Here is a 23,867-nt window from a genome sequence, read left to right as displayed (position 1 = left end):
GGTTGCATTTGATGCGTCCAAGTCATCGAAATAGCTCAGGGAATTGGTTGAGCAGCTTCTCTACTTGGTGGGCCTGGATTCTCCTTGCGAAGGAAATCAGCCCAAGGTCCTCTACAGTGTGGCTGCTTAGTAGGGTGTCAGCTTCCCTATCGATGACGTGGATTGTCGTCGTTACTTCAAGGTCGTCTGTCTTGACGGGAACTGTGATCTTCCCTTTCAATGGAAGAGGGGTGTCCGCTCCATAGGCGTAGATCTTGGTTTTGGATGGCGTCACTGGAGGGCAGGGCCTTAGGCGTCGATATTGCTGAAGGCCCATCACATTAACTGTGGCACCCGTGTCGATGACTGCTTTCACTTCCGTCCCCGCCACGTGGACCACACACGTTGGTTGAGGCCTGTGGCGTAGCTTGAGTTCCCGTGTAAACGAGATCAGGTACGCTTCTCCGTCGTCATCGTCCGACGAGTCTTCACTTGCCTCTTGGTATCTCCTGCCCTTCCTTTTCGAGTCTTCTGGCGGCATTTCTTCTGTTACTGATAGTTGCCGTACCGCCTTTGTTGGGGGTCTTCGGTTTCGGAATTCGTGGCCTCTGGTGAGTCTTCGGCATACGAAGGCAAAATGGTTGGGTATTCCGCAGTTGGTGCATGTTTTCCTTGCACCTTACAGTCTTTTGCAGCATGTGGTTAATGTCCACAGTACCCACACCTTGGTTTGGTTCCTTCCAGTTTTGAACTTCTGAAAGAGTCTCCTCTTGTCTTGACTCGGAGAGCGTCTGCCCGTTCTGTTTTGATAGTTTCAGACCGTCCCTGGGGTTTGATAAGTGCTTGGTCCATCTCGTTTGCTCTGGCTGCCGACAGGTCGTGTGACCTTGCTAGTACTAGCATATCTTCGAGCGCGATCTTCGGTTGGCGCAGGATGAGCCCTCTCAACGTCTTGTCTCGGCACCCTTGGATCAGTTGCGTGCGTATCTCCTTTGGCTGGTCATCTTCTGTGCAGGTGCTGGCGAGTTCTCGAAGCCTGGCATAGAATACGTCCATCGACTCCCCCTCTCTCTGCCGAGCTTGGCGCAATTTGAACCGTTCGAAATCTGGGTTCAACTGAGCATCAAAATGGGCGTCGAGGGCGGCCACCGCCGCGTTGTAATCGGCGGCTGCTCCTGTGTTTGGCAAATGCTTGAATAGCTTGAAGATTTCATCCCCTGCATAATGCAGGAGAAGGGATCTTTTCACTGCTTCGTCTGTCTCCCTGGTTGCGATAAAGTAGTTTTGAGCCGTTCTATCTAAATCTTCCATCGGGGATAGGCTGTCGCGGGATCTTCTAGCTCACTGAACGGGGGTAGGACACCTGATGCAGCGTGTTGGAATAGAGCGTGGGCCGGTACTGCTGCTTGGCCTGGTGCGGCCCCTGGGCCTGGTGCTGCCCCTTGGTCGTTCTCTCCCATTGTGCTTCGTAGTGGTTGCTCCCTTGTCCTCGTGGAGCAGGAGGTTTATCCCTCTCTTGCTTGCTTATGATATTGGTTGTGGTATTGTGGGCCTCTAGCACTTTTGTGGCAGTGGATCTCCGAGGGGTGTGCTGTGGGCATGTGCTCCTCTTTTCTTTATTTATTTATTTATTTGGATATTATTATTTATTTTTTTCCAGCAGTCTCCCCTGGGGCTCAGCTCACTGTTGGTATGCCTGCACTAGGGTTGGTTTTGGTCTTGAGCTTGTTTGTAGCTCTCTATTGTACTGGGCTGGCTGTCCTCGTGGAGTATGCACGTGAGGATGCACTCACCGTGTTGCTTTCCACTCTTCTCGGCAATGCTGCGAGGCCGGGTGCCTTCTGTGAGGCCTGGTGTGATTTTTCGGCGCTCCGATTCACTTCCGCGCTCCGATCTGCTTTTGTTTGTTCTCCGGCGGGCGCTCAGCATCTGGTGCACGGGTCGTTTGATCTCCCGCCTTCGTCGCCAGTGTAAAGTGGCCTACTTCGGGACTCGGGAATGTTAATAGGCCGCGACTCGCGGAGCCGGCGAACATAATCAGCCCACAATAGCCAGTCTGTTTGGAGACCGCGCCCCGAGCGGGCGGCTCCTTTTATTTGTAACCCCGCAGGCCACGCCTGGCCCGCGGATGTAGTGGGGCGGTCTCTTAGACAACTAGACCATAAGACACTACACCACCCATAGTCCAACAATGTGCTGGTTTGTCCAGAAATCTCAGGGTATTATATGCTACCATCACAGGCAGCGGTTTCCGTGTCTCTTGGGTGACCGACTGAAACCAAATCTTAAATTATATTTTATGGTTCAAGCAAACTAATCTTTGTGGCAGTTGAATGATTCATTCACAAGTTCTCATGTAACCCCCAACTCTTACCTCTCGGCTGTCCTGATCACCTACGCACTACTCGTGTACTGTTTGTATCGCAAGGCTAAAAATCACAAGTTTGAAGAGTAGAGTGTTTTCCGAAGCTCAACAAACCGGGGCAGCAGTTGGAAGCAGAGCGCTTTTTTCAGGTCACGCACTGGTTGCTCATCTAGTTTTTTTCTTTGCTTTCTGGGACTTGTAGTCCCAATGAGTGCAGGCAAGCTCACGGTTTTTACAGTGGTGTAAAGCATTGGTCCAAATGTAAACCTGTAAAATTGGCCAAACCTCCCTTCTTTTAGGGAGTGTATAGCAGCCTTATTTGGGGACCACAGAACTCTGGCGCCATTACACCTGGTACCCCATTGATAACTTTTTCCCTGGTGATAAGTGATCGCTGCTGACGGAAACGCTAATGGGCAGAGGAGTTTGAATCCCAATAAGGCCGGCCCAGCCTAAAATCTTCTGAGTCTGTAAACTGGATAGGTAAATTGGGTGCCATAAATCTATGTACTACTAACAGATTAATTACAGCGCTTAGAAACAATACATGGAAAGGAGTTATTTAAAAATGGAGCCACTAGGGCTACAAATCCCAGAATGCAAGAAAAAAATCCTAGAAAGGCTAGCAACTCGCGCAAGGAAATGGGAAAGTACAAAGTGCTGGTGAAGGAGTGGTGATGTTTCTTCGTATCAGAACGTTTTCGGTGGTGACTCCTCTGGTCGTTTGGGTGGCCTGGGCTCGAGTTGTTGAATAGTGTACTCTTGTGGCGTCGTCTTTCATGACTTTTGGCTGATGGAGCCCATGGGATGTCTGGTTGAAAGTCTAAATCTACATGCTGTTGTACACATGAGAGAAACACGGAAAACTATGGACCTTTTATTTTTGAGTCCGCATCCTATTACACTTGAAGCGGCATGTTCTTCTTAAAATGAGTCCCACCCTAATGACGCGCTTTCATTTTGCGTTGCAGTGTCATCAATAAAGCGTCCTGTGTTCCCTCTGACAACTACAACTTGGTAGACGCTTGTTTGGGTTCTTGTGTGGGGAGAGTTTTTCAGGAGGCCAGGGGTGGGTAAGGGGAGTGGTGGACGTGAGACAGACACCACACTGGGTATGTTTTGAGGACGCATCTAGTTGGGGGGGTGCTGTTTCTAGCGCCGCGTTGTTTAGGAAGTCGGCGCGTTGTAGTTGTCTGTGACTGGCTGAATTGCACCCGCTTGGTGTACCGTGCCTTCCTGTGAAACTGCCAGACTCCAAGGCAGAAAACAAGTGTGGCCGTAAATGCAGCTGCAGCGTCCTGCGGGTGGTGCGCGTGCACCGCTGCTCGTAACCGCAAGCCATAGGCCAGAAGTCCAGAGCGATTCCAAGAGGTCATTTTGCTATAGCAGCACATGCGCGCTGCGCTTGGTTCGACCTAAAAACAAGAAAAGGGGGCAGGGTAAAATCACCCTGACCCCCCAGGCCTGCTCAGGGGTCCCCCCTTAGGGCCAAAAAAAGCGTCATTTTTTTAAAGTTCAGGCGCTGTCGCTCTGGGTGCGCGAATCCATCCGAATTTTTTTCAAAATGAAGCGCGGTGTTCCACGCTTCGTTTTCAAAGCCCCCGGGTAGGCCAAGTCCCAGGGGTAATTTATTTACGTAGCGAGGGCCCACGGGGGCCTCCGCAGCCCTGGGAACCCCCTCAGCCCCGGGGACCACGAACTCCCCGGGGCTTTATCCAGGCTGCCTGTGTGTGCATGTTTGTGAGGCTGTGACCGCCTATCTTCGCATGTTTTCTGTGTGTGTGACAGTGCGTACATCTTTGTGTGAGTCTGTCCATGGGAGCCCCGAGAGGGCCGAGCCCTAGAGGTCATGACGCCTCAGCGCCACTCTGCACATACTCCAATAGGAAGGGCTGTCTCTTTAAATTAGATAATTCCTCCTATTGTAACTGAGTCGTGACCAGGAAAGAGGAAATGAAAACAGTGCAGAGAGAGGGCAGAGCTGGGGAGGAAACCTGTTGAGAGATCTTGAGTGCTATAAAGCCCGGGGGCAGGACAGCCCCGCAGCCTGGGAAACCACTGTGTGAGGTGGCAGAGAAGGGAAGTTGTCTGCAGAGTGGCAGCTGCTGATTCTACAACGAGGGGAGGGCCAAGGATGACGGGAGACAGGAGGCAGTGCATCTGAGGGCGCAGGAGACAGAGGGGCTGTCACAGTGACACACAGCATCAGGCTGTGTGCGGAGGAGCTGCGCATCTGAGCAGGGACAGTCACGCACTGCCTGCTGCATGCTGTGGAGTAGGGCATCTGAGGTGCAGGATGACAGAGGAGCTGTGACAGTCACACACAAATCTCCTGCGTGCCGTAGAGTAGGGCATCTTCGGCCGGAGGCGCAGACAAACTTGTCAACAAATTACCGCTGGCTGCAAAGGACAAACTCGGCACCCGAGGCTGCAGGAGCAGAAGTGGGGATGTGACGGCGACACACGGTGTGCTGCTGAGGCGCTGGGTATTTGAGGGTGGCGGGGGATACTGACAACAATGCACAGTTCTCTGAGTGCTGAGGCAGACGAGGTGGGATCTGCAGATGGTGACCTCTGACCAGGGTCATAATACAGGCCCCCGCAGCCGGGGGGAGCCGCGCTCCAGGGAGCCCCCTTGGCACACAGTACATTACCTCTACATCCCTCATCCTCGACCCAGTCATCACTAATGAGGTATTCCACAAGACAGGAAACAAAACAGGAAACGCTTTTAGGCTCCACCCACCCTCCCGTCAGGGGCTATAAGAACCTAGCCAACCAAAAGCACATCCTATTTTGTTTCCTGTCAGTGGACCTGACGGGGACGCTGGGGTAGGTGCCGGGCACTTACCTGCTTCAAGTTGTTGTTGTCCTGTGGTGTCCTCCTCTGCTGGGCTTTGGGGGCGCTGCTGGACCTCCGTGGGACTTCATTGAGTCGGGCTGCTGGGCTTCCTGGACTCTTCAGGTTCTTGGTTGCTCGTCCTGCTGGGCTGTGCTGGCGTCCTGTGGTTCCTGCTGCTGCTGCTCCTGTCGGGATTCCTTCCCGCTGTCCTCCGGTAGGAGCGCTCATTCCTAGCTGCCTGTGGGGTTGGAGCACCCGGGTTGGGGTCCGGGTGCTCCCTGCTGTCTTGTTGGAACACTCGAGTTCTCCGAGTGCTCCGCTTGGTTTTGGCGGCGTTCTGTTCTCGGAGCGCCCGGGTTGGGGTCCGGGCGCTCCCTGCTGTGTTATGGAGCACTCGGGTTGCTCCGAATGCTCTGCTGGCATTCTCCGGTTTTGGCGGCCTTTCTGTTGACGGAGCGCCCGGTTTGGGGTCCGGGCGCTCCGTGTGCTCAGTCTTCACGGCTCTCGCCGCTGCTGCCCCGGGCGGGGCCTTTGTTGTTGAGTGCCCGGTGTGCGGCCCGGGCGCTCAGCATTTTGCTGTCCCGCCTTCTGGAGGACCACCCGGGATGGGGTCCAGGCACTCCGTGTTTCTGCTTGCCTTGGGGCACTCGGGTTGGGGGCCGAGTGCTCCTTCTTTCTTCCGGCGGTGGTCGCAGCACCCGGGTGGGCTCCGGTTGCGCTGCTGGTCCTACTCTGCCTTCGGCGGCCGCGCGCTGCCTTGTTTTCAGTGACCTGTCCTGGCCACGCCCCCTTTTGCTTTCAGGAATCTGCTGGGTGATTGGCGGGCGGGGTTTTTCTTGGTTCTTTTTCTTTCAAAAGGAGATGGGTTGTCATTTCTCTGCTTCTCTGCTTCCGTGTTGGTCTTGCTGGATTATTTGCTGTTCCTTTGCTCACTGCTGCTTCTTGATGGGGAAACATCATATGAAGCGGAGGCATGTGTCTCCTGTGTCCTCCTCCTCTTCTCTTCCGGACAGTGGGGATCCTGCCCCTGCGGGGAAGCACCCCAGTTTGGATGAGAACAGGTTGAAGCGTCTGATTTTGGAGACTTTGTCTGACCTGAAGTCCTCCAAGAAATCTGCTGGGAGTCGTTCTGGTGGGGGTGTGGCCCTTTATTCTGACATTTCCTCTTCTTGATCCTCTGATGATGAATCTTTGGGTGCGGTGGATCTGAAGGGGAAGTATATCTCCATGGAGCTGTTGCCGGACTTGCTTTCTCATGTACGTGAGAACATGGGGTTTCCGGATGACGCTGTGGCCAGTACTTCTTCTGATGCTGTTCTGCCGCAATTTCGGAAGCCTGTTGCAACTTCGCTTCCTATTCATCCTTTTGTGATGGATGTCCTCTTGAATGAGTGGAAGGACCCCGATCATATTATGTTGCCACGCTTCATGTCTAAGCTTTACCCTCTGCAGGACATGGAGGAGTCTTTTCCTGAGTCTGTGCATGTGGACTCCATTGTCGCTAGTTTGGTTGGTCGTCCTTCCATGGCTGATGATAACATTCTTCGCGATGGAGTGGATAAAAAGATTGACTCTGCTTTGCACAAATCCTATGCTGGTTCTCACTTTGCCATCCGTTCTGGTATCTATGGTGCTTATGTCGCTCAATCCCTCTTGACTGACTTTAAGACTTTGTTTTCAACTATGCAGGAGGGTGGCTGCAGTCCGGGTTTGCTGGAATCCATGGAGCGTCAGGCTGAATTACTTTCGGATATTGCTTTCGATTCTGTGCGTGCTTCTGCGCTGTCTTGTGGTTCCTCTGTCGCTGCTCGTAGGAATCTGTTGTTGAAGGGTTGAAATACTAATGCCGCCCAGAGGTCCATGGCTTTGCGTTTGCCCTTTACCGGCCCTCGTCTCTTTGGGGACACTCTTGAAGATAGGCTAAATAAGGTGTTCAAGGAGCGCAAACATTCTTTTTCATTCCGGAGGCTGCCTTGCCGTAAGGATTTTTCCTTTTCTCAGGCCAAGACTTTTCGCCAGTCTTCCAGGTTTCAGCAGTCCTCCTTTAAAGGTTCTAGGTCTGCTGGACGCGGTTTCCCTCGGAAGTTCCAGAAGAAACCTCCTTGTGATGCTGGACCTGGGCCCAGCGTTCCTGACTATGCCTCTCCAGTCGTGGGTCCCGCTGGAGTGGCGCCCGCGGTTGGTGGGAGGTTGAGGTTGTTCCTTCCGGCTTGGCGTCTGTCGACCTCTGATCAGTGGGTGCTGGATGTTCTGGACTGGGGGTATCGGATCGAGTTCCTGTCCCGTCCTCCTCCCTCGGGCGTGGTGCGGACTCCAACTCCCTTGTGCCGGTCCCGTCGACAGTCCTTGATGGACGGGGTTCAGGCTCTGTTTTTGAAGAATGGGATTTTTCCCGTTCCCCGGGTGGAGTGGGGTCTAGGGACCTATTCGACTGTTTTCCTGGTTCCGAAAGTCACAGGAGGGTTTCGGATTGTCATCAATCTCCGGAATCTGAACCTGTTTGTGAGGAAGATCCCATTCAAGATGGAGACTTTGCAGTGAGTGGTTCCTCTGATTCAGGCCGGCTGGGTGTTTGCTACTCTGGATCTCCAGGACGCCTACCTTCATGTTCCGGTGGCTCGGGAGGATCAGATGTTCCTGCGTTTCTGCCTGGAGGGTCATCATTGGCAGTTCTGTGTCCTTCCGTTTGTCCGCTCCCCGTGTGGTTGCTCCATTGGTGGCCCTTCTTCACCTCCGGTGGGTGTCGGTGTTCCCCTACCTGGACGATTGGCTGCTCCAGGCCCCTTCCCCGGCGGTCATGTCTCAGCACCTGTCCTTGTCCATTCTTACGCTAAAACGACATGGGTTTCTGGTGAACTTTCCGAAGTGCCAGCTCCTTCCTGCTGCTCGACGGACTTTCATAGGGGCCGTCTTCGATTCCGTCCTGGGCAAGGTGTTCCTGCCGGATTCACGGATTTGGCGTCTTCAGTGCCTGTTGCGGAGACTGCTGTCCCAGGCTGCAGCTCCCCTTCTTCAGTGGCTCGAGGTTCAGGGTCATATGGCTGCTACTGTCTTCATGGTGCCCTGGGCCAGGGTTCATCTTCGACCTCTGCTGTGGCATGTTCATCGTTGGGTGCCGTTTCCGATTCGGGACTATGCTCTCTCTCTGCCAGTGTCTCTGGGGTGGTGTCGGCTCTCCAGTGATGGCTGGATTCCACCAATCTCTCCAGGGGGATGTGGATTCACCTGCCACCTCCTTTGGTGTTGATGACGGATGCCAGTGCGTCCGGTTGGGGCAGTGGTCTGTTCAGGCTCGTTGGCTCCGGGTGGAGTCCCGCCGCTCGTCCAATTGGAGGGAACTGTCTGCTGTGGCCAGGGCTCTTCGTTTCTTCCATGCCCGTCTGCTGGGTTGCAATGTCCTGGTGAGGTCGGACAACTCCGTGACTGTGGCTTACATCAACCACCAGGGCAGTACTCGAAGCCCTTCATTGAATTTGGTGGCCTGTGCAATTGCGGGTTGGGCGGAGTGTCATCTTCTGGCTCTCTGTGCTCAGCATATCCGGGGGGTGGACAATGTGGTGGCGGATGCCTTGAGTCGCAGGTTTCCGTCTTCCCTCTCCCTGTGTCTCTTCCCCAGGGTGTTCCGGTTGATATGTCGGAGGTTCAGCACTCCCCTGCTGGACTTGTTTGCCTCCGGACAGATGCTCAACTCCCCCTGTTTTGTTCTCGGACCGCGGAGTTGGGTGCTTGGGGGGTGGAGGCGTTGTCTCTTCAGTGGCCCCCTTGGTTGCTGTACGCCTTCCCCCCCTTCCCCCTGATTCCTGCCTTCTTGCTGAAGGTCCAGCGGGTGGGTGCCCGGGTGGTGGCGGTCTTGCCTCACTGGCCGCGGAGATCCTGGTTCCCGTTGTTGAGCCTGGCGGTGGGCCCTCCTTGGATTCTTCCCCGTTATCCGTCTCCCCTGAGGTCCCCCTCCCCTTCCCTCCTGGTCCCTCTCACCTTGGAGGTCTGGAGGTTGAACGGATGTTCCTTGGAGTCCGGGGTTTGCCTGATCACCTCATCACTGTGATGCAGGGGTCCCGTAGGGGTTCCACTTTGTCCTCCTACTCTAAACATTGGACTTCTTTCTCCTTCTGGTGTTCGGGGCTTGGTCTCTCTCCTGTCTCTTGTCCTATCGCTACCATTCTGCAGTTTTTCTTGGATGGGTTTCAGAAGACGTACGCCTTGTCTACTCTGAGGGGGCAGTGGGCTGCTATTCGGGCTTTCCAGGATACCGATTCTCTTCCTTCTTCGGATGATTTGTTGGTTTCCCGTTTGTTCCGGAGTTTCTCACTGTCCTCTCCTTCACGCTCTCCTGTTCCTCCTTGGGATCTCTCTTTGGTCTTGGGTGCTCTGCAGTCTGCTCCTTTTGAACCCTTGGAGTCGGTGGACCTTAAGTTCCTCTCTTTTAAGGTGGCGTTTTTGGTTGCTGTGACTTCTGCTCGGCGGTTGGGTGAGCTCACTGCCTTGCATTATTCTCCTCCCTTTTTGCTTTTCTTGGATGACGCGGCGGTCCTCTCTTTGGATCCTGGGTTTGTTCCCAAGATTCGTTCTCGTTTTCATTGCTCTCAGGAGTTCATTCTTCCTTCTTTCTGTACTTCTCCTTCTTCACCTGCTGAGTTGTTTCTTAACTCTCTGGATGTGCGGCGTGCTTTGTCCCTTTATGTTGCCCGATCTGCGGGGTTCCGCTCTTCAGACTCCCTCTTTGTGACTTTTGGTTTGGCTGGTCGGGGTAAGGCTGCGTCTCGTCTTGCTCTGGGTCGCTGGATCAAGTCTGTTATTTATTTGGCTTATCAGGGCTCTGGTTTGCCTTGCCCTTCTGGTGTTCAGGCCCGTTCCACTAGGGTTGTTTCGGCTTCCTGGGCTGCTTTTCATGGGGTTTCCCTTGATGAAATCTGTCGGGCTGGGACGTGGGCCTCTGATTCTACTTTTGTGAGGCACTATCGCCTGAATTGTGCTCTGTCTGACCGGACCAATTTTGGTAGTGGTGTGTTGCGTGCTGTGGGGGTTGTTCCACCTCCCTGATTCTGTGTGTTTCAATGAAGTTTTCTTATGCTGCACGCCTCTTTGTGTTCGGTCTCTGTTCTCTGTGTGTTTTGCCAAAGGCCTGTTGCTGGGGGTGCTTTGGTATGCCTCATTAGTGATGACTGGGTCGAGGACGAGGGACGTAGAAGTAATGCTATGATTACTTACCGGTAATCCCCATTACTCTTAGTCCTACTCGTCCTCGACCCAGTCATACTTCCCGCCCGCCCTCCCTGGTTAGGCCTTTGTTGCTTGGTATGTCAGGATGTGCTTTTGGTTGGCTAGGTTCTTATAGCCCCTGACGGGAGGGTGGGTGGAGCCTAAAAGCGTTTCCTGTTTTGTTTCCTGTCTTGTGGAATACCTCATTAGTGATGACTGGGTCGAGGACGAGTAGGACTAAGAGTAATGGGGATTACCGGTAAGTAATCATAGCATTCGCTGACAGCAGGGTCCGTCTGTGACATAGTTCTAAAGCTACGCTTGGCGCCTCGCCACATAAATTAAATGGTGCTCATGTGCTGCTTTTGGGCAGAGTGGAGATGCAGGGGCTCTAAGAAGGGGTGAAATCACAACAAAGGCTCATTAACAAGTAAATGGTCTTTTAAAGACCTGTGAAGTTCTCGGGTGTGGCTGCGATAAAACGGTCGCCAGCCCAGGAAGCTGGGTATCTGGAGGCTGGCAGTCTCTTTAAGAAGGAAGGAGGGATCACCATCCGTTTAAGGAAAGAAGGAGCAGTGCCTGTCGCATATTCAAGGGACGCACAGGGCATAGTCTCCTCTCGGGACTCTAGCGGTCAGTCACTGTGCCTAGCTGTCAGTCACGGTGCCTAGCGGTCAGTCACTGTGCAAAGGTTGCACAGGGTAGGGATCGCTTGTTGGCAACTGCGGAGTGCGGTTGAATAAAAGCTAGAGGTACTGACCTTGTCACACGCAACACACGGCCACTTGGCACCTGTGCATGTTATGTTGCATGTTTGCAAAGGGAACATTTTGACATTGCTCATCCCTGGGCCCTCCCTCAGCAAGTAACTCAGAGTCACAGGAAAAGGATGTGAACTCTGGGCCTCGGAGAGAGAAGCAGCAGTGAGGAATAAAGTGAGACAAAAGGCAGGAAGCCGCAATATTTTGAATAAAGAAGGTTGGGTGAGGGAAGGCAAGACGAGGCAAGCTGAATGGAGACGAAATGTACTTAATACTAGGCAAGCTGGAGCAGGCGGTAGCGCCTCGAAGGCAGGGCTAGCTGAGTATATTAGAAACATAGAGGGCGGAGCTGAAAAAAGAGGGCAGGAAGGGGTGCTGACAGAACTATCACAGCAAGGCTGGCAGCTGCAAAGATGCAGAGTCTTTCAGAGGTCACTGGGCAAGAGGCCTCGAGGATTAAAGGCCTTCAAAGCCATATCTTCATGAGACCAGTGGCTTGAGACTCAGTGCACCGATAAGCAGTGCATGTCTCTTCCAGCCTTTGGGCAACAGCAGCAGCTTTCTGAGTGCTCTGCCCCAGACCAGCTTGGATGCTAGCACAGCTACGCCAACGTAGAGCCTTGGAAAGGGAAGCAAGGCCTTCGAGGCTCTAGGATCATGATTTGTGAAGCCAAACCTGGCACTTGCAGATTCAGCATATCTACCCCCTTCATTCTGGGAACTGTAGTTCTTGGAAACATGAATTGAAAACGTGACCCGTACAGGCAGGTCGAAACAGCAGCTACAGAGATAGTTGAACGGCCGCTTATGGTGAACTTTGTCTGCAGCAGGATTCAGAAACATGAAATGAACGTTTCATAGTTACTTGTTAAGCCTGGGGAAATAATGACGCCTTCCTTGAGTTGAAAATGTTTTGTATCACTGTGTATGCAAATTCCTGTTTAACCCACATGCGCTGTTCTCAAAGCTGCAGTTATTTTACTGACACTGTTCTCAAAGCTGCAGTTATTTTACTGACACTGTTCTCAAAGCTGCAGTTATTTTACTGACACTGTTCTCAGAGCTGCAGTTATTTTACTCCCACTGTTCTCAAAGCTGCAGTTATTTTACTCACACTGTTCTCAAAGCTGCAGTTATTTTACTCACACTGTTCTCAAAGCTGCAGTTATTTTACTCACACCGTTCTCAAAGCTGCAGTTATTTTACTCACACCGTTCTCAAAGCTGCAGTTATTTTACTGACACCGTTCTCAAAGATGCAGTTATTTTACTCACACTGTTCTCAAAGCTGCAGTTATTTTACTCACATCGTTCTCAAAGCTGCAGTTATTTTACTGACACCGTTCTCAAAGCTGCAGTTATTTTACTGACACCGTTCTCAAAGTTGCAGTTATTTTACTGACACCGTTCTCAAAGCTGCAGTTATTTTACTGACATTGTTCTCAAAGCTGCTTCCTAGATGGAGTTCAGTTAAATGCAAAACGCCTTGCATCTCGTTTCAAGGCCCCATATATTGAACCTTAAAAACCGTTTGAATGAGACATGTCAAACATAAGTATGAAATGTACAGAGTTACTTCTGATGTCTTGCCTTTAATATAAAGTATTTCTCCTAAAGGTCCTGTGTGTGAACACAGAAGAAGCCAGAAATTTAAACGTAAGTGGGAGGTAGATAAGAGAAGCACATCTTTTAAAAGAAGCGTGTACACGGAGGCCTGTTTCCTTTGCATGTAACCCTGATTTTCGATACACGAAGTATCTTACCCTAAGAGGTAGAAGAAATAGTGTTAATAAAATAGTGTTCCTCTGCTCCCATGCAAGAGAAAAGCATCAACTGTCAGGGAATGACATCTTGAATGTAATCTGTTAAAAGAAAAGATTTCCTTTTTATAACTGGGGGGGGATCCTTTTTGAATGAATACGTGTTAAATGATCAATATAGCTGGGGAATGTTAGAACACTCCCCAGCACACGTTGAAGGTGTGTAAAACTTATTCCACAGTAATTCAAATCTTTTTCTCCTTTTATTTTGTTAATCTTAAAACAGTACTATTTGTGCAGATATTGTGCAATGTGGAATAAGCTTTACACACCTTCGACGTGTGCTGGGGAGTGTTCTTACATTCAGTTGGATCAGGCCTCAATTTTGGGGAGGTTGGTGGTTCTCCCCACCTTGCAGCACCGTCACTGAGACAAGTAACTACATGGTAGTGATATGTGTTATTCTCCTTAGTAGCGCCAGTTTCCTAAATAGCATACCACTGTTCTGTTTTCTTAGCTGGGTAATGTTGCCACTTATATCGGATGAGTGTGAGAGTATTGACCCATCGGACGAGACGTATCTTTAACACAGTCATAGCGCCTTGAGGTGAGCCTTGCTTCATAGCTACGTGAGCAAACTTCAGGTGACCGCATCAGATCCTCGCAGGGCTGAGTCGGCAGTTCAAGCTTCATATGTCGATTTAAAAGCTTTCCCGTTGAGTTAACACCCCAGCTGGAGTCTCCTGGTAACCTGGGACTAACACCAGGGCTTTAAGTTAGCCTGGTCCTGCAGGTACTCAGCACCAGCAGTTATTAAAAGCAGGTGCCAAGACTGGTCCCTATCGGGCTCTCCATTTTTGCCCTCACCCTCAGGGTGAAAAAAGAATCCTAACTCTTCAGCAGTGCTGCTGCTCAAAGCCTTTGATGTAACTTCAAAGAGACTCACTCATTTTTGGAACTTTCACAGTCTCTTCATTTCAGTTGTGAAGCATTTTCAATATTATATACAACAAAGCCATACTTGTTGCTTATTTATTTTATTCAACAACCATAGACAAAGCCAATAGTCCTGACTTGTTGTATATGTAATGTTACTTGCATCCTATATCTGGATGCAATGACCGGAACAGCAAAATACAAGTTGGGCAGCACACTATGCTAAGCACCAGGCGTGCAACACCCATAGGGCTCAAAGAGCTTCAGCCCCCCCCCCCCACCCCCCCACGTCGTGTGTGTGTCAACACGGGTTGAGATAGCTTCCCGGGCACACACACGGACAGTTTTTTAGGCTGCCAGCTGCACCGAGTACTTCACAGGTCTTTAAAAGACCATTCACTTGTTAACAAGGCCTTGTTCTTTTTTTACCCCTTCTTAGAGCCCCTGCATCTCCACTCTGCCTATGGCTGGAAGAATTCCCCCCCCCCCCCAATTTTTATCACCACCCCTCTCCCCAGAGAAATTTGGCTCTCGTTGCGCCTCTGCAAAGCACAGATTTTTAGCTTACATGTTTTTAAGCCACGCCCATGACTACATCAGCCACGCCCCTGATGCACAGATCTCCGTGTAACACGAAAGGGCACATGTGTCGTCACTCCCGTTAGCCAGCTCTGCGGTTGAATGTGCATGCTGTGGAGATTGCCATGCAGCCTGCTGGCCATGCAATCCAATCTCATATTGGTATGCTCTGTGGCAGATTTTAAAAGATTGCTGTGCGTATATTGCGGGCTGCCCCGGGTCCATGCAGGGGACCCTCCTAAGAGGGCTGCCCCAATTAGTGCCACAGGATGGCACACGAGGCAGCGGCCCAGTGTTTGCGACCCACTAAGGGTCCGCATGCCCACGTCACTTTCGGGCATGAGTGGGCGGGAGGGCGAGGTACATTTACCTCTCCTGCCCACTGGGCACCCTCTTTTCCCGCTGCCCTGATGCCATGCTGGTCATGCTGAGGGACTTCTGCGGGACAGAGTAACCAAGGGTTAGTCTCCTAGTCGCTGCCCTGCCCTCCCATCTGGGTCCCACCATATGAGCCATGCCCAAGTGGGACCCCGTGCCATCGAGACGAGGCCCGGGCCGGCCCTCGCGAGGTCGCATCAACGACTGGGGTTACCGGGGGAGGGACAAGGGTCAGGTCGGGAGGGGGTGTCCAGCTATTTGCCCCGGCAAGGGGAGGTCGCGGCCTTGTGACCGGGGCCTACCTTATCAGCCCGGCCTTTTTAACCCAGCACGGCATTATCTCCCTGTCATCACCGCCCCCCTTTGTCTACGGGCAGAGCGGGGAGGCTGGCTCGGGTAGCAGAATTTGTCCCCGTAAGGGGGCACCGCAGCCAGTATCCTGGAATGCTTGAGCGGGAGGGGGGGTCCGGCAGTTGGCCCAAAGAGGTCGAGGTCGCGGCCTTCTCACCGGGGTCTGCGTTCACCGGCACGGTTTGGTCCCCCTCTTCATGATCGCACCCCTTGGGCTCTGGGCAGAGCGGGGAGGCAGGCTCGGGTAGAGGGTTTGCTGGCCATATGGGGGGTACCGCGGCCAATTATGGTTATTAACTGGGCAGCGTCCCGGTTACCTTGTGTAGTGGAATTCAGGATGGGCAGGCCGGAGGCGAGGGTGATGGGCCTTTCTAAAGGTGGGGCCAGGCATCCCGCATGGAGGAGGGGTGGGGGCTACATACCCGGGCATCCCAGCACTGTCGTGGCCTGCTGGCATTTGGAAGAGGGGTGGGGGCTGCGAAGCAGGTCCCCCACCCCTCCCCTTAGGCCGTAGGTATGGCTGCTCCCTGGTATACTAGCAGATTTCTCGGAGGGCAAGACGTCACCTAGGGTGGTGACTGGCGTAATTTGATGGACATGCTCCAACAAGCACTATAAACAGATAACTGGGTGAGAGGAAGTAAGGCGGGCTTGATTACTCTTACTTCTACCCGCATTGGCACATCTTACCAGGAGTTGCTGGTCAAAGGTATTGTTCTGCAGCCAGGCAAGGTTAACATCTAATCAACACCATACTAATTGTTTTAAGTCATCCTGGGTGCATATACACTCGCTGGGGTTGGGACACTAGTGTGGCAACACCACACCGGTTGGCAGTTGCCAGGATACTAAATAGGGGGGGGTGTTATGGTGAAGGCACTGGAACAGCTTCGGCATGGGTGGGGGGGGTGTCTCCCCTCTCATCACTGTGGTCTGACTCCTGGGAGGCAATGATTTGACTTTCCAGGGTAGGAGGGTACTGCTGCCATAAGTGAATTACTTCTGGTGTAAGTATTCAACCATTGGTGGGCATGTGAGTTTGATGGTCAGAGATACCCCAATGTAGTATAAGAGGGGCCCAGCAAGGGGTTGCCGTGGAAACCTCACACAGGAAAGTTAATAGTGCCATGTGTAGAGGCCTCGAACAGAGGGGTTTGGTTTTATCAGGCTTGGCCGGCTGCACACCAAGTCCACAGGTTGTTCTGATGAAGAGGGGACACACCTGTCCAGAGTGGGAAGGGACCTGTTCTTGCTTGATCTGAGCGAGGCCTTGGTATCAGCAGGATGTAGGTAAAGATGCCTACCTTGGTGGGGGGCCCTGGCTGTGATGGTGGCCACACACAGAGCTGTGGCAGAGTTACAGGGCAATCCAGAGGCTCTAAGGTACTGAAGGGTACCCTCTGCACGAGCACAGTAAGGGTGCTAAAGCCAAATATCTCCAGGGAGGTCCTCGCGTTGGACCCTGGAGGAGCGACTGCGCCCTGTTAGTCCTACGAGCAGTTGTGGACCTGAGCAACCGGGGGTTGCCTGGAAGGCTCCACCCCCCTCTGGGGAGTGAGCAAGGAAGTGGACTGGCGGTCCACCATTGGAAGGGGTCACCCCTCCCCCAAATCTGACAAACACCGATTGGATTGGCCACGGTGTAATTTGGCTCATCAGGTGGCAGGTGGCGAGGGGCTGCCTGCCCTGGGATCGCCCGTAAGATAACCCACCATGTTGGCATATTTGTTATGCAAATAAACCTGCAGCAATTTTCTCCACAAAAAAAGGTGTCTTGTCTGTTTATTTCTCCAGGGTATTGCTGTGGGGGGATGGGAAGTGTTGCCAATATTGGCACTATGCGGGCTGCCCCGGGTCCATGCAGGGGACCCTCCTAAGAGGGCGGCCCCCCTTAGTGCCACAGGATGGCACACGAGGCAGCCGCCCAGCGTTTGCGACCCCCTGAGGGTCCGCATGCCCGCGTCACTTCCGGGCATGAGTGGGCTGGGGGTGAGGTATATTTACCTCTCCTGCCCACTGGACGCCCTCTTTTCCCGCTGCCCTGATGCCGTTTCCCTCCCTACCGCTTACCCGGCATTCAGGCAGGTGGTAGGGGGGTGAGTTTGTCTAACGTATTATTTTGTGTTGGAGGCGGAGTTACAGGGCGATCTAGAGGTTGTACGGTACAGAAGGGTAGAGACGGCGCCCCGTTAGTCCTAAGGGCGGTTGTGGACCTGAGCAACCAGGGGTTGCCTGGAAGGCTCTGCCCCCCTCTGGGGCATGAGCAAGAGAGTGGACTGGCGGTCCAACGGTGGGAGGGGTCGTCCCTCCCCCAAATCTCACAAACACCGATTGGATTGGCCACAGTGTAATTTGGCTCAACAGGTGGCAGGCGGCGAGGGGCTGCCTGACCTGGGATTGCAAGTAAGATAACCCACCATGTTGACATATTTGTTATGCAAATAAACCTGCAGCAATTTTCTCCACAAAAAAGGTGTCTTGTCTGTTTATTTCTCCAGGATATTGCTGTGGGGCGGATGGAAAGTGTTGCCGATATTGGCACTATGCAGGTCACACTGGGAAAGAAGTGCGAAACCTGACAGGGCCGCTTCCGCCCGTCATCCACCAGTGTTCAGTGAAATGGGCACCATGGAGCATACCTACCAATACCTACATGATGCGAACCTCTCTGTGTGTTCCTCAAAGTGATGAATTTCACATTTGTTATGGCTTCTCAATAAAGTGTAATTGAAAGGAGTATGTTGTAGAATAATGGCAGGAAAATGTATGAAAATAAACAGCACAACTTTGTTCCTTTTTAACTATATCCAAAGCAATTGCACATTACTGGCACCTGTAACTTGATTGGCAAATGGTATGTGCTTTTTAATTCCTTTAATCGCTGGGAGATTCTCCCGTCCAGCCCATTTCCCACTTTTATTTGTTCAGCAGTGGGGGGGTGCTGTATTAGGCGTTGCTTTCCATTATTAGGTCTCGGCTAGCGAAGGCTGCGCTTGCGCAGTCTCGCTCGTGAGATTTAATGACTTGGAGAAGAGGGGCTTGAACCCGCCCCTCTTCTCCCCTGTTCTCCATTGGCTGGCCTCTTGAATGCTGGCCAGCCATTGGAGAAGAGGTCAGTCATTCCGATTAGGCCCCGTCCTTTTCGGATCGGGGGGGCGTGTTTTTTGCAAGAAGTCTAATTATCTCCTCCAGCCAATGGCTGGAGGAGATAAAAGACAAACACGCCCCCGAATCCGAAAATGCCGCTGCCTTTCTCCGAGGCATTTCTGCTCTGCCTCGGAGAAAGGCAGTGGTGTGCTTGCCTTTTGCTGTGTGGTGTTGACGTGCTGGGTACAGCTGGCGGCTTTCAACATGTAAACAGCTAAGAGAGTACATTTGTTTCGGGTCCACGCGCGAGTAGCTCACCGAGTCCATGTTTAACTTTTGCATTCTGTGGCCTGCAAGCTGTTTGTTCCATTGTAAAGTAATACAAGTATCAGAACGCAAAGAAAAAACTGGAGTGCGATAACGGCAAACGCATGAACCTGGGACTATTCAGATATCACAAACGTAAGCAGAAATATCAACACGGGCAGACGTGTTCGTGCGGGGGGACTGCTTTGAAGTGGTTGGCCAAGCAACAGGGGTATAAGGCGTCCAGCCATACATTTACTGAGCGCAACAGCACACATTTGAAAAGGCTGTGACCATGGGAATCACAGGAAATGTGGCGATGCCGAACTCTGAATTGGTTTTGCATTTCCACCACAGGACTACACACAACAGTATCTATGAGCATGAAGGAGGAGAATGTCATGGGGAGAAACCGCAACGGGCTAATGAGAAGGGTGGACCGCCAAGGAAAGGCAAACTAATAGGAAATAAAACAAGCATTTACAATGCAATGGTCTCGGCATTGGTAAAGTTAGAGCTATTGGCATTGCTCATGACATTATTTTTGTTTATGTTTTTGTTTTTAAAACATTTAAAGAAACGGCATTGTCATGAGCAATGCCAATAGCTCTAACTTTAACAATGCCGAGACCGTTGCATTGTAAATGCTTGTTTTAATTTTGAGTCAAAAGAAGCACCCTCGAGCACCCTCCCCATTTGTGGTCGTGTGATGTGCCCGCGATCAACCCGTGAATTGTTCTGCGCCCCACCTGCCTGGCACTGAAGGGGCTGAGATGGAAGGAAGTGAGGAGGCCTTATTTAGACAGTTTCAGTTTCCATTTGACCTGTTCTCTTAGCCCTTCCTGTGTCCACACAACGCTCGCTCATTGTCGCTAAGAATAGCGCATTGACAGGCCAAGAAGGCGCTAGTTTCGTGTATTGTCTGCAGCAGTCCTGCTCCCACGGCAGGAGCAGTGAGAGAAAAGGGGGATAGCGGCCCCTGGAGCACTCAATGCTGCCAGCCCACGGTCTCCAGCCTCACCCTTGTCACTATGGGTGAGTGACCTTGGTTCTCTGACAGGTCAGCCCGACACCGCAGCCTACGCGTTAGATTACACGCGTCCTGGGAACGTGAGCAGCGTGGAAGCCCCACACAACCTTTCTCTTGCTTGTTTCTCCCTCTCTCCTTCACCTCTCGCCTTCCCTCCCGTTCACCCTCGCCGGATTCGCGCCTGTCTTTCCATTTCCACCTCACCCTTCAACCCTCGCGCCTGAGAGAGTTAAATGAGGGGAAACTACATGAAGGCAAAAGGCAAAACAAGGCTGACGGAGTGTGTGGCCGGAGAGTTCACCACCGTTTTTCTGTCATTGCACCCCTCCTCTCTCCCTTTTATCTTAATGCTTCTGTCACTACCGTCTCTCTTTTCACACATATTCTCTCCCTCGTTTTCTTTCACTCTCTCTCTTCGTCTAACTCTATCAGGTTTTTAAACCTTGCCCTCCCCATACGTTTCTTCCTTCTGGTTTTCCACTCTCCTTTGAGCGCTCTTCCTATGCTGGCACCCCTGCTGTGTATTTTCTACCCCGCTCCATTTCTGTCTAATTTCTTTCTCTGCTGTGTCCCTCTCTTTCTTCCTTCCACCGTTGGTTTTCCTTTCTCCACGCTTCCGAATTTTCTCTCTCCTTTCATTTCACTCACTGCTTTTTTCCCTTTTTGGTCTTCTGTACTTTCCTCTCCTTCCTTCCTCCTCATCTTCACCTGTAACTTATAATGTGCCCTCATCACCCACCCTGGTGTCCTCATCACCCACCCTGGTGTCCTCATAACCCACCCTGGTGTCCGCATCACCCACACTGGTGTCCGCATCACCTCGACACTAGGCCTGGGCGGTAAATATAGTTTTGCTCGTTGAATTTGCGATATTTTGACATTTTCGCGTTCCGCGGAGAGCGCGAAAATGTCAAAACTTTCGCAACCTGCCGCGAAACGGAAGTATTTTTCTTGTTCTTGCTTTAAAACTGCATTCTCGCGCGCGCGGTCGCGACTTACTGGGTCCCTGCGTTCGCCGACGAGTTTTCCTATCCGTTCGCGCGTGCCACAAGATGTTGGATTGTTGGTAGCCGGTCGCGCTATCCCGCAAGAGTGTGCGATCGCGAACACGTCATTGCGATCGCGAACAGGAAATAAGCATCGCGAGCAAGATGACCACGCCCATTAGCGACCGCATGGGCAAGTTGGAGATATATTTCCCCGCGAGCACGCAAAAACACATCACGAACGGGTAGGAAAAGCAATCTCCGCATCTTCGCGATCGTTTCGCATGCTGGCGGAGATTTTGCGCAATTTCGCAAATTCCGCCCACCCTTACTCGTCACCCATCCTGGTGTTCTTATCACCCACCCCGGTGCCCTCATCACCCACCCCGGTGCCCTCATCACCCACCCTGGTGCCCTCATCACCCACCCTAGTGCCCTCATCATGCCCCCTGGTGCCCTCATCACCCACCCTGGTGTCTTCATCACCCACCCTGTCCCCAATCCCAGCGGCCTCCTTCGAACCTGACGCTCCCGACGCACAAGTGCCCTTGGGAAATGCCTCTTTCTGCACTTTTCTAGGCTTTTTCTGCACCTCTATTCCCTCTTTCTGCACGTCTGTTGCCTCTTTCTTCACCTCATTTGCTTCTTTCTGCGCTCCTGTTGTCTCTTTCTGCACTCGTCTTCCTTCTTTTTGTACCTTTCCTGCCTGTTTTTGCTCCTCACTTGCCTCTTTCTGAACTTTTCTTGCTTCTTTCTACACCTCTGCTGCTTCTTTCAGCAATCCTCTTGCCTCTTTGTGCACTTCCCTTGCCTGTTTCTGCACTTCTCTTGCCTCTTTCTGAACACCTGTTGTTTCATTTTGCACTTTCTAGGCTTCTTTCTGGACCTGTCTTGCTTCTTTAGGCACCCCTGTTGTCTCTTTATGTACCTGTTTTGCCTCTTTCTGCACTTTTCTTGCCTTTTTCTGCACCTCTCTTTCCTCTTTCTGCACGTTTGTTGCTTATTTCTGCACCTCACTTGCTTCTTTCTGCACCCCTGTTGTCTCTTTCTGCACTCGCCGTCCCTCTTTCTGTACATTTCCTGCCTGTTTTTACATCTCACTTGCCTCTTTCTGCACTTTTCTTGCTGTTTTCTACACCTCTGCTGTTTCTTTCAGCAATTCTCTTGCCTCTTTGTGCACTTTTCTTGCCTTTTTCTGCACCCCTCTTCCCTCTTTCTGCACATCTGTTGCCTCTTTCTGCACCTCATTTGCTTCTTTCTGCATCCCTGTTGTCTCTTTCTGCACTCGTCATCCATCTTTCTGTATCTTTTCTGCCTGTTTTTGCATCTCACTTGCCTCTTTCTGCACTTTTCTCGCTTCTTTCTACACCTCTCTTGCTTCTTTCAGCAATTCTCTTGCCTCTTTGTGCACTTCTCCTGCCTGCTTCTGCTCCTCTCATGCCTCTTTTTGCACCTCTGTTGGCTCTTTCTGAACCTCACTTTCTTCTTTCTGCACACCTGTTGTCTCTTTATGTAGCGCTTTTGCCTCTTTCTGCGCTTTTCTTAGCTTTTTCTGCACTTCTTTTCCTTCTTTCTGCACCCCTTCTGCCTTTTTATTTACCTCTCTTGCCTCTTTGTACACCCATCCTACCTTTTTCTGCACCCCTCTTGCCTCTCTCTCCACCCCTCTTCCCTCTTTCTGCACCTCTGTTGGTTCTTTCTGCACTGCTCTTGCTTCTATCTGTACCTTACTTGCCTCTTTCTGCACTTCTCTTCGTTCTTTCTACACCTCTGTTGCTTCTTTCAGCAATTCACTTGCCTCTTTCTGCACTTCTCTTCCTTCTTTCTGCACCACTCCTGCCTCTTTCTGTACTTCTTGTGCCTCTTAGTGCACCTCTTCTACCCCTTTCTGCACCCCTTTTGCCTCTTTTTACACCTCTGTTGGTTCCTTCTGCACTTCACTTGCTTTTTTCTGCACCTTTCTTGCCTCTTTCGGCACATGTGTTGCTTCTTTCTGTACTTCTCTTGCCTCCTTCTGCACCTCTTAGTTAAAGGTAGTTTTAATCCCCCTGCCTTATGATGTACTAGGGCCATACAGGGGAGGTCATGCCAATCACAGGGGTACCCCAACCCATAGTGTACCCTAGTGTATGTAGGTGTTTTCACTGTATTCAAAGTGTCTTTCAGCATAGCACTGGCTCCGGGCCTGGTTAATCAGAGTCAGTTACCACAAGTACCCATCAGCAAAAGGTTGGGGGCACAGGATGACTTTGCAACAAGGCCTCTTTCTGCTCCTCTGTTGGTTCTTTGTGCACATCTCTTGCTTCTTTCTGTACGTGTCTTCGACTTTCTGGACTTCTGTTGCCTCTTTCTGCATTTTTCTTGCTTCTTTCTGCGCCTTTCTTCCTCTTTCTGCACATGTCCTACCTTTGTAGGCATAGTTAGAAATTAGCATTTAAAAAACCTTTGAAATTCACTGAAAAAAACAGGTTTCAGGGACGTTATAGTTAGTTAGACATTTCACTCATACAAAACCAGAGAAATGTGGCCGTTATAGGTAGGTCAGCTAACTGTAACTCGCGCCCCTGCAATGCACTGCTGATGACGTCACATATTACATCTTTCATGACATGGTTAGTGACATCACTGATGACATCACTGATAGAACAAATCCAACAGAATTACATTGTAGCTATCCAGGGTATCTAGGATCCATATAAACCTAAACTGATTTCCTTTAAAAAAAGAAACATAAACTCCAAATGCCCACAGAACGCATTCGTAAACAAAAACCTGTAAAGTAAATTTGTAAAAGACCACCTGCAATACACATAACATTCCCATAACAGTTAATTATCAAAATACAACTACACAATTTAACATAACAAAGGGCCGAATTACGATGGTGGTCGGCTTCTAATCTGTCTGCTGTCACAGCGGGTTGGAAAACGACCGACATGTAGTCGGCAGTTCCACCCGTCAAATTAAGACAGCGGTCAGAAAATCCTTTTTTCCATTGCGGCTTGTGCTGTGGCCCAGACAAGGCCTGCAGCAGAAACAGCAGTGGAAAAGCTGATGTTTTGAAACATCCATGCCCGGTGTGCCGGGTACCATGGATGTGTGGGAGGATACAACAGGTGCCCCCAGGGCTTCATAGTGAAGGCCCACAGGGCACAGGGGCCCTGCTACGGGCCCCCACAGTCCGTTTCCGTCAGCCTTTCTATTGCTGTATGAAAAGGACATCGTAATCCCTGCGGTGGTGCCTGAACATGCATCACCCCTAATATAGGGTATCACGCTTCGACTGACAGTCCAATAGGCTCCTTGAGC

Source organism: Triturus cristatus, chromosome 2_1 (genome assembly GCF_964204655.1).
Source record: "Triturus cristatus chromosome 2_1, aTriCri1.1, whole genome shotgun sequence".
Taxonomy (NCBI): domain Eukaryota; kingdom Metazoa; phylum Chordata; class Amphibia; order Caudata; family Salamandridae; genus Triturus; species Triturus cristatus.
The sequence above is the reverse complement of the archived record's forward strand: the minus strand, read 5'-3'. Positions refer to the sequence as shown.